This window comes from Phalacrocorax carbo, chromosome 33 (genome assembly GCF_963921805.1).
Source record: "Phalacrocorax carbo chromosome 33, bPhaCar2.1, whole genome shotgun sequence".
In the NCBI taxonomy this organism is placed as follows: Eukaryota; Metazoa; Chordata; class Aves; order Suliformes; family Phalacrocoracidae; genus Phalacrocorax; species Phalacrocorax carbo.
Window position 1 is genome coordinate 116240 of NC_087545.1, and position 10294 is coordinate 126533.

Sequence of the window (10294 nt, forward strand, 5' to 3'; positions counted from 1 at the left end):
ACGGTACCGGTACCGGCACCACCGGCTGTCCACCAGCGTTGGCAGCGGCATTTTTCCACTCCACTGGGGCAGAGAGGGCGAGCACAAAACCAACCCACCAGAAGTGCCCCATCCCCACCACTGGGGCGGGATGGGGCAGCTCACACATGTTGGCATCGCAGGGCCACCCACACCAGCTGCATCCCTCCCCCTCGGGCAGGAAATTCACCTCCCTGTAAAAATCTTGCTTGGGAAGGGAAATCATGGGGATGGGAAACCATTGCGATAGGAAACCCTCACGGGGCTGAGAAATCACTGTTGGCATGAGGAGCCATCGTAGGGATGAGAAATAATTTTGGGGATGGGAAACCCTCATCAGGTGGGAAATCAGCACTGAGGCCAGGACATCCTCAGCGCGATGGGAAACCCTTGAGATGGGCAGTTGTTGAGGCATGAAAAATCCAACCCTGGCCAGGCTGGCTGAGGCGGGTGCTGGCGGAATGATCGCCATGGGGACAGAACCCCAGAACACCCTTTGCCCCAAACAAACCCCACACTGACCAAGGGCCATGGCAGGTACAGCAGCAGGCTCCTGCTCCTCGTGGTGCTCTTACCCTCCGGGTAACCCCCAAACCGGCTCTGACCACCAATAGCTCACCCAACCACCCCTCACTGCTTCCCCCAACAAAGAGGTTCCCTCTACGGCTGCCGATGGCATCGGAGGTGCGCGGCGTGAGCTTCACCACCCCGGCCATGCCGCCACCGGTCAGTGCCCGTGTGCTGCCCTCTGCCCCGGGGCTGGCGGTGTGCGCTAAGCCTGCCCAGCTCCACAACGTCACCCACCAGCTGGCCCAGGCCACCGTCTGTCAGGGGGTGCCAGGGCCCCTGGGGGCCGCGGGACAGGTGCTGCAGCTCCCTCGTGGGGTGCCTCTTCCACCCGTGCTGCAGCTCCCCCATGGGCTGCAGCTCCCCACCATGGCTGCTCCCTGTCCCCCTGCCTACGGCCGGGGACAGCAGGCGCTGCCGGGGACGCTGCTGCCCCGCCAGCCAAAGGGACTCGGACCGAGTGTCGCGGTGCAGCAGGAACCCCCGTACCCCACTGGCTCCTGCCCGCTGCGTGTCCCTGCCCACACTGGCCCCCTGACACCTGGGCAGCAGGCAGGCAGCAGTGGGCAACAAGCAGGCGGCAGCAAGCGCAGGGCACCTGAGGACACCAACGTGCCCGCCTCGGTGCTCCACCGACCCAGAAGCCCCGGGGATGCCGGGGGACAAAGCGCCCCACGCCCGCTGCCCGCTCACCCACCCGACCCGCCGCTCAGCAAGAGGGCACGCAGCATGGATCCCCGCGACATGCCACCCCAGGACAAGCTGCCACACACAGAGCTCCCGGCCAAAACAGCGCAGGGGCTGAGGACGCCCCGCACCGACCTGAAGGCACACTTGCTCAGCTCCATCCAGAGTTTCCACCCGCTGGGGCGCAGAGTGAAGGTGGTGGGGCCGGTGCACCAACCGCTCCACCCGGAGCCCCAAGCCGGCCCCAGCGTGCCCCGCAGGGTCCCCAGTTCCCTGCGGGCAGCTCTGAGACCCAGCGCTGTGCTGGCTGCCTCCAAGTGCCCCACTGAAGGCAAGAAGGATGCGACACCAGCGGTGACATCGAGCAGCGAGGCACGCACCAGGGCTACCACCAAACCCCAGCAGCCGAGCCGCCTGCCCCCATCAGCAACAGGGGGCCAAACACCACGGGAGAGGCTGCCGCAGCAGCGGCACACGCCACCGCACCCTCCCGCCGACTCCCTGTTACCCCTCAGGCCCCGGTGGGTCCTCAGAGCTCAACCCACCCCACTGGAGGAGCAGGAGGCGTCCGTGCCCATCACAGCCCAGCAGCGGCCCCAGCGGGAGCGCATGAAGAAGCTGGCCCAGGAGGAGCGGGAGCGGGCGGCCCTGCAGACGTCCCTGGGCCAGCTGCAGTTTTTTGTGCAGAGGGAGACCGACATGCGGATAGCAGATGAGTACGGCTACCTGTGACACGCCGGTCCAGCACCATCCCCCATTGCATCCCTGTGCAGAGGAGCTACGGAGGCCTGCACCCACCTGCTCCAACCCCAGCCCTCCCCCACATCCCCGCTTCTTGCCTAATTCATTAAAAGAGTTGGGTGTTGGCTTTGCAGCGCCTCTCTCTGCCTGCCGCCATTTGCTCAGTGGGAGGGGAGCTGGGGGGTGACCTGGGCTGGGGATGGCTGCTGAGAGGATGGGTAGATGGGGCCTCGCTCGGGGTGGCGGGCGCCCCTGCGAGGAACCACACTGATTAGCATCAGCGCCAGCATGACGCAGCCCTCCATCGCTGCCCCGGGACCAGCATCACCATCACTGCCCCAGCGCCAGCATCGCTGCTGGCGAGCTGGATCTGGACCAGGGAAGGAGCTGCAGCCGCCCCGGGGGGCCAGGCAGGGACTGGCTGAGCGCAGAATCTCAGCTCACACCTGGCCGGCGAGCGGTCATCGCTGGCTGGGGCTCGCACACCCAGGTCCCGCAGCTGGCGCCGCACCAGCCACCCAGCTCGCTCGGACCCACCTACGGCCTCCTCCGGCGCTGCCCGGGCCTTATCCAGCAAAAGCCCCTGCTCACAGCTGAGCCCCAAGGCGCTCTCACAAAAACTTCCCGCCTGCCCTCTGCCAACCCAGGCGAGAGGCTAGTGGGGCACCCCCGCAGGGGCCTTCACACAGGGTTCCTATACCCCTCCGCTATTCAGCTACAAGGCGACGTGACCAATCGCTAGCACCCATGCTACCCGGCACTAAACACAGACACACTTTGCACAGCAACTCTACTTTTCAAGCGCTCTTGCTGCTTGTCTATTGATCCAGGTGTCCCTGCAATCAGCCCTCCTCAAGTGACAGATCTGTGACGCCAGACGATGCTGGCAAGGTTTCAAAGACATGGCAGAGGGGCTAGGGCGCTGCCATTATCTTGCCTCACCTCGGGTATCCTTTAGGCTTCATGGGCACCTCTAAGCTTCCTGTATGCAAAGCCCTCCTTGCCAGGGCCGGGGTGTTTGGCTTTTTTGTTTGTTTTGGTTTTACTGGGCTCCCTTGTTTTACTTCAGCATCAAGAAGAGCAAAGTCTCCAGGAAAACTCCACTACCTCATCACATTACAGTGTATCACGTCAACTCATGAGATAGATAGCTACCAACACAGTTAACACGCTTCCCTACTCTAAAGACTGGTTGATTCCATAATTACAGAAGGGAACTTTCCTAACGTGCCCTACGGGTCCCACCAGCCGGGGCCCCAAACAGCCAGCGACAGGCTGACGGAGAGCCAGCAAGGATGCCACCCGGGGAGGATGGGTCTCCTTTAGCGGTGAGATTTGCTGCTGCATCTCAGAAATCCCCCTGCAGCACTCAGGGCCTTTCAGCATCCCTGGCAGAACCGTCCCACGGTGGGTCATCGCACCCGCTCCCTGCCAGGGGGTCCCCGTGCCCCCCCAGGAGCCCCGCCTTCAGGGCATAGCTTAGGAGACATGGTAGTGTTGGGTTGGCGGTTGGACTTGGTGATCCTAGAGGCCTTTTCCAACCTTAATCATTCTATGATTCTATGATTCCCTAGGTGACCTGTGGGGGTGGGGTGTTCCAGGGGGTCAGTGCTTGGAGGAGGGGTGTGGCTGGGGGGTGGGGAGGCCGGACTGTGAGGTCACAGACCCTTCTGGGCCATGCCGTGATGTCCTGGGCTGTGCCGCGGGTACAGCTCAGGCAGTGCCTGCAGCAGCAGCAGCAGCAGCAGCAGCAGCAGCAGCAGCAGCAGTTGCAGCAGCAGCATGGTGCAGGTGTGGGGGACCGTGGCCCCCAACCACCTCCTTATTCTCCTCCTCCTGGTGGCCCTGCAAGCCCGGGAGGCCTGGGCTGCTCCGTGGCGAGCATGGGGATTAGGTAGGTGGCAGGCGAGGACTGGCACCCAGCCCTGGGCAGCGTGGAGCGGTGCCCAGCGCACCTTGGGGTGGTAGCGGGGCCGGGGCCGCGGTGGGGCAAGGCTGGGAGAGCAGCAGGGCTGGGCTGAGCCAGGGGAGCTGTGGCCAGCTCCATGGGCAAGTGGGAGGCAGTCGTGCTGTGGGGAGGCACAGGGGGCCGCGGCCACTGCAGGGGGATTTTCCAGGGAATGGTGGGGCCGGGAGCCATGTCGCGGGGTGAGAAACCATCCCTAGAGCCGGCCCTGCGCCGCCCAGTCCCGCTGCAGCCTTCCTGCAGCCTGCGTATCGGGGCCAGAGCTGCATGGCCGGCCAAGGGAATAGCCTGCGGGAGTGCTTCTACGCCCGGCTGGTCACAGCTCTGCCCCGAGCCATGGCTCTGCCGCTCCCCAGCTGGGTCCGGCTTTCAGCCCTGGGGACGTCTGTCCTGGGTTGATGTCCGCTCAGGAAGACGGGAGCATTCCTGCTTTAGCCCTGCAATGCTCTGCTTGATTACAGCTCTGCCTCCAGGCCACGGCCACCAGGCCTCTCAGGAAGATGCTGTCCAGGAGCCCCAGGGTGATCCCACAGGTATGTCACTTGATGGAATGAGTAGTTAGGTTTGACTGCGCTTGTCATGTGAAATTTTCCTTAATCATTTCTTGGCCAATGCTCAGACATGCAGAAGAGCAGAGACGGCACAGCTCGAGCTCGGTGATGTGCCCTGGGGCTCTCTGCCTTGCAAAGCTGTCTTTGCCAGACCCTGCAAGCCTGTTGCTGCTTCCAGTGCCTGCTGCAAAGCCCGCGGGCTCTCTGGGGCTGAGTTCAGAGCTGGTGTGAGCTCCAGGGAATCCTTTCTCCCGACAGCTCCACGCATGGTTGCTATTGGATCACCGTGGTCCAGGCACCCAGGAACTGTCTGCACGATGCCCCTGAGTGGAAGGGAGAGAAGAGTGCCATGCAGCAATCCCGCGTTTGAACTACATTCACAGCATCCGTGAATGAAGAAGTATCTGAAAAAGTATATGGAAATATTTCACGGGAGCTGCTCTGTTCTGTTTGTTTACAGACGTGGCAGGAGGCAATGGACATCCAGCTTCCCGGCTGGCTTCCAGGGCTGACGCGCAGGGAGATCGCAGCATGGGTACGTCGTGGCTTTTGACTTCCTTTGAGAGCTGCCAGCTCAAAGCCCAAGTGTGAGCGAGGCATCTCCTGCGGGTGTGAGAGCACAGACCTGCGTGTGCGTGCCGTGTCGTTAGGCGATCCCCACCTATGTTCCCCTATTCGGTTATGATGGCGGGTACCCCAGCGTAGGATGAAACCTTCTCATGGCTGTTTGGTTGCAGATGTGGCTCCGACTCCTCGGCTGGGTCCTGCGCTGGAGCTCACCTGGCACCCCAGGGGTGAGTCGTCAGTCTTGGCTGACTTCACAGACTAAGCGCTCCTTTTCAATATTTGATCCGAGAGAAATTGAACGGGATACTTTCTGTTAAGCTCCTCAAAGAGCAAAGTAGGAAGGTGAAATAGGCAAATCTAAGTACAAACAAGACGATGACATGCAATCTCCTAGTCTCTCAGCACATCAGCTTTTGCTGTGTACTGGTAAACTGGGAAGTGCCTAGCGCTGACATTTTCCTCTGTGAACGGCACATTGCTTGCACTAGAGATGAGGTGCACCCCCAAACGCCCAGGCTTTGTTTCCAAGTGTTAACGTCTTTTGCTTCCTGAAGATACCATGTTCCTGACGAGGAGCAGTTACTCCTAATTAAACAGATCATCCTTCTTTCTAAAGAGATGGACCACCAGACTGTGCAGAAGGAAGAGCTTCAGGAAGGAGGCAGTCCCACGGTGCCAGGCTCTGATGAAAACCCAGCAGCAATTCAATCAACAGGCATGCCAGGTAATCCTGTCCCCCAGCCCTCCAGGGTCACATATCAAAATCACTGGGGGTCTGCAGGGTCCTCCCCTGGTGCCCGCTACTGCACATCGTGTCAGCAGCCAAACTCTTAGTAGAGAGCAAGTGTTCTAAAAGAAGGCTTTACCCTTCTCTCCTTTTGGCAGTGCTGTCCGACCCCGGGGAAGCCCACCACGCCAGCATATATGATTTCTTTCAAAACAACCCAGGTACTGAGCAGTCTTGCAGGGGCCATAAGTGGGACACGCTGCGGAAAACTGGAGGCGTGCCCGCGGGCACATGCTGGAGAAAAGGCCAAGGGGGAGAGCAAGGTTCAGGTGTCTCCTGAGAGGGCCTGACTCCGTCCCCTCGGGGGGTGGGTCCTGTGGGGAGGGAGAGCTGCGGGTGGCACTCCCTGATGCTGGGGTGGGCTTTGTCCGTCTCACTCAAAGGGGCGATGGGTCAAACAGCTGCGCTCCCCCACGTGCTCTCCACCTGGCCTCATGAGTGCTCCCAAAGGGTCAGAGTGAGCCTCCAGGCAGCGGCACGAGCCAGCCTGGCAAAGCGAAGGTGGGCGAGCGCAAAGGAAATCGTGGTTTAGCTGTCTAGTTCCAGTTGTGTTTTAGAGAACTTGGTTGTGGTTTTCCTCTTGTCTTGGGGGTCTGTGGGCTCTCCACTGCCACTTGTGAAAGTGCCCAGAAGATGGCTGCCAGAGCTCGCGGTTCAGCCCACCATGTGTCTCTGATAGCCTTACCGGGTGATGGAGGTGCCATGATGGGACCTGCTTCTCTGAAGGGCTCTTTCCCTTGCTGAACTTGCCACGGCATCGTCCTGCCTTCTCTGAAGGGAGTCACCTACCATCACCCTGCAGTTTGCCGGAAGCGCACTCAGTGGGATGAGAACAAGATCACATGCAATCTCCTAGGCGTTCAGCAGGTCAGGGTTTGCTGTCTAGTTATGCCTAGTTACACTGACTCGCTTCCTTTCTAAAGAGCTGGACCGTGAGGCTGTGGAGAAGGAGGTGCTTCAGGAAGGAGGCGGTCACATGGTGCCGGTCTCTGAGGACAGAAGAGGGGCAATTAACTCAAAGGTGGTGCCAGGTAATTGCTGTCCTTTGGTGTCAGAAGTCCAAATCCCCTGGTGTCTGCAGGCTCTTCCCGGGGCGCTTGCTGCTGCACATCGTGTCAGCAGCCAGATTAGGAGTACGCAGCGACTGCTCTAAAAGAAGGCAGGAGCACCTCTCTGAGGAGGACTCTCATCTCTGGGGTGTGGAGGTTATTGCCCTCAGTGTGCCACAGACACACTCGCTCCTAACCCTCTGTGGATGCAGTGAGATGCTCACCGCCCGCCGCGCCCCTTCACAGGAATTTCAGAACTCTGCCATTTTGGGAACGAGGCCACCTGAGCCACGGTCAGTAGGGGATGACAAACGTGACTCTTAATCCAATGTCCCTCCATCAGTACCTGCATCCCAGAGCTTGCTGTGAGTCCCCCACAGAGGCCCTGGGCACAACAGAGGGGGATCCCTCCAGTGACCTGAGGTCCAAAGGGATGCCCTGACAGATCGGCCACGGCTCAGAGGGAACCTCCACACCATCCTTCTGCATCCTCTGTGCCTGACCCTTAATGATTGGCATATGAGGCATTCCCTTTCTCGGATTCTTGTAGCAGTAGTGTGCAGGACACACTAACACACAGAATCATTCCTCCAGGCGTGGATGACAAGAAGGACACAAATGCCATGGATCCAAAAGATTTCCGGTCCTACTGCATAGAAGGCGCCGTGGCGGTCTTGGGCTCCATGTTGTTTGGGATGGTTTTCTGTTGTGCAGTCTGTCTGTGGTGGACGAGAAAACGGTGAGTCGGTGGCGGGGGGCAGGTCTTGCCAAACTTGTGCGAGATGGCTGCTATTAGCCGCAAAGCATTTTCAGGCAGGGCATTCTGGAGTGACGAGTTAGTTACTGGCCAAACTCTCCTGGGATTTCTGCTGTAAGATGTTTTAACTGTCCTCTCAACTCATGGGCGCTCTTTGCTGAAACCTGGCCTTACTCTTGCAAGGTCCAAGTGACCCTGCCTGGACAAGAGCAGAGCCCGCAACACGTGTGCCTGGAAAAGCAGCCGCCGGCCATGGAGCACCGGGGGGAACCAGCTGATGTCATCATTCTGGATTTCAGTAAAGCTTTCAATACTGTCTGCCACAGTCTCCTTGCTTCTGATGCCATGGGAACCTGAGTAGGTGCTAGGGCAGAAGCAGGCCCCTGGCGTCTCCACCTGCGTCTGATGTCACAGGTGCCTGAGTAGGTGCTGGGCCTGAGGAAGGCCCCTGGCTTCTGCAGCTGCTTGTGATGTGTTGGTGTCGTGGTTCAGCCTCAGTTGGCAACTCAACACCACGCAGCCCCTCGCTCACTCCCCCCACCCCTGTGGGATGGGGAAGGGAATTGGAAGAGCAAAAGAACTTGTGGGTTGAGATAAGCACAGTGTCATAATTACAATAAAATAATAATTATAATAATGACAGAATAATCATTATGATAATATTGACAATAATATAATAAAATGGAAGAGGAAAAAAAAAAGGGACAAAACCCCACAGAAACAGAATAGGATAGTGAGTAACACCAAAAAATTAGATAATAACAACCCCACAAGTTATGACAAAACTTGCAAAAGAAAAGCAGGAGCAAACACATTGGGGTGTAGGTGCTATAGTGTCGAGTTTAAAAACATCTGTAGTGTGTATAGACATGACAACAATAGTTAAATCCATAATAACTGTCTAATCTGTGCTAGAAATAATCCCCTGAACCAAAAGAAACCACCTTTAAGAAAAACAAAACAAAGAAATTCTCCCAAAGGTTATTAGCAAATTAAGTTTTCTGAGTTACCCAGACAAAATACATCTAAGTATTTGTTAGTGCTGACTGACCAGTTTTCTGGATGGCCAGAAGCCTTCTCTTGCTGCACCAACAAAGCCAGAGAAATAGCTAAGATATTGCTGAAAAAATCATACCAAGATTTAGAGTGCCAATGGGAATGTCCTCTGATAGAGGACCACATTTTTTTGCAGATGTAGTTCAACAAATCAGTAAAATTTTGAGCATAAAATGGGACCTGCGTACGCCCTGGAGACCACAATCAAGTAAGAAATTTGAGAGGATGAACCAAACACTAAACTGATATAGTGGAATATTATTGATCTAAGATGGAAGTATTGAAAAGATGATTACCTCAAAACTTCCAAAGGGGGGAAACGTAACCGGAGCGATGGAATTAACCAACCACGGATGTTGCTCTACTCCTTGCACAGCCCTACCCAACTGGACGCTAAGTCTGGGGACAGGGAGTACACCAATCAGTGTAGTCTTTGGCCTGTATTTTAGTCCCTAGGTAAGCATTCATGTGAACAAAACAACAGACAATGTGTTTCTGTCAGTAAAGGATGACAAAATGTGCTTCTGTGTAGCGGACTGAGAAAACTGGCCAGGACTGCCAAGATTAAGAGCCGAGCAGGTAAAAGGTAATTCCGGCAGGGGGAGATCGCGACCACCGACTCAGGGACCACCGACCCAAGTAACACCACCTACTCAAAAGAGAACAATGGAAGAAGACAACCGAGCCTGTGCAGTAATTTACATAGGGAACGAGCAAGTTTGTGCCAATCAGTAGAAAGGTCAATAATGAATATGTATGAATATGTAAATTTTTGATCTCTAAATCGTATGGGAAAGGTGTGTAAGGTACGCACGTTAGGAGGAGCGATCCCCCGTGCAGCTGGCGCTGGGAATAAAGAACGACTGCTCTTTACTACTGAATTGGTGTTAAAGAGTTGTTTCTGATTGTACCGCGTTTTTCGGTAACAGGAGCACCCGGACAGGTCAAGAAAGCTTTCTCTTTGAAACCCTTGAACTTCAAAATTGGGAAGAGTGTAGGGATTCACAAATTTCTCTACCTGCCTGAAGCTCCTAGACCACTTTTGGGAAGAGACTTACTAGAACAATTGAATGCTGAAATAAAATTTAATGATGGGGAAATTGAATTTAAAATACCAGAAGAAAACCACGTTGACATTTTAAGTTTGACCCTCACTGAACCACAGGTTAGGGGAAAGGAAATTACACAAGACAGAAAAGACCAGGTATATCCAGGAGTATGGGCCTCAGGAATGCCTGGAAAGGCCAAAAATGCAGAATTGGTTGTTGTTAAACTCAAAGAGGGGGCACAACCTGTCAAGGTAAAGCAATATCCCCTGAAATTAGGGGACAGGCGAGGAGTGAAAAGCATCATAGAAGAATTCGTAAGATTTGGAGTATTGATTGAATGCTCTTCAGAGTATAACACTCCTGTTTTGCCTATCAAAAAGCCTGATGGCAAAACATATCGATTGGTACAAGACCTGCGGGCAATAAATGACAGGTTGGTGCCGATTCTGGATATATAATTACGGACTTCTGGTTAAACCTCTGTATGAACTGTTGAAAA

General features: G+C 56.1%; 1 long non-coding RNA gene across 1 annotated transcript; it reads left to right on the forward strand.

Annotated features, from left to right (window-relative positions):
* Positions 1-6828: 6828 nt before the first annotated feature.
* Positions 6829-9199, forward strand: LOC135310331 (uncharacterized). Its single transcript, XR_010370426.1, has 3 exons — positions 6829-6915; positions 7528-7672; positions 7874-9199. It is a non-coding gene; the product is annotated as an uncharacterized LOC135310331 (long non-coding RNA).
* The last annotated feature ends 1095 nt before the right edge of the window (positions 9200-10294 follow it).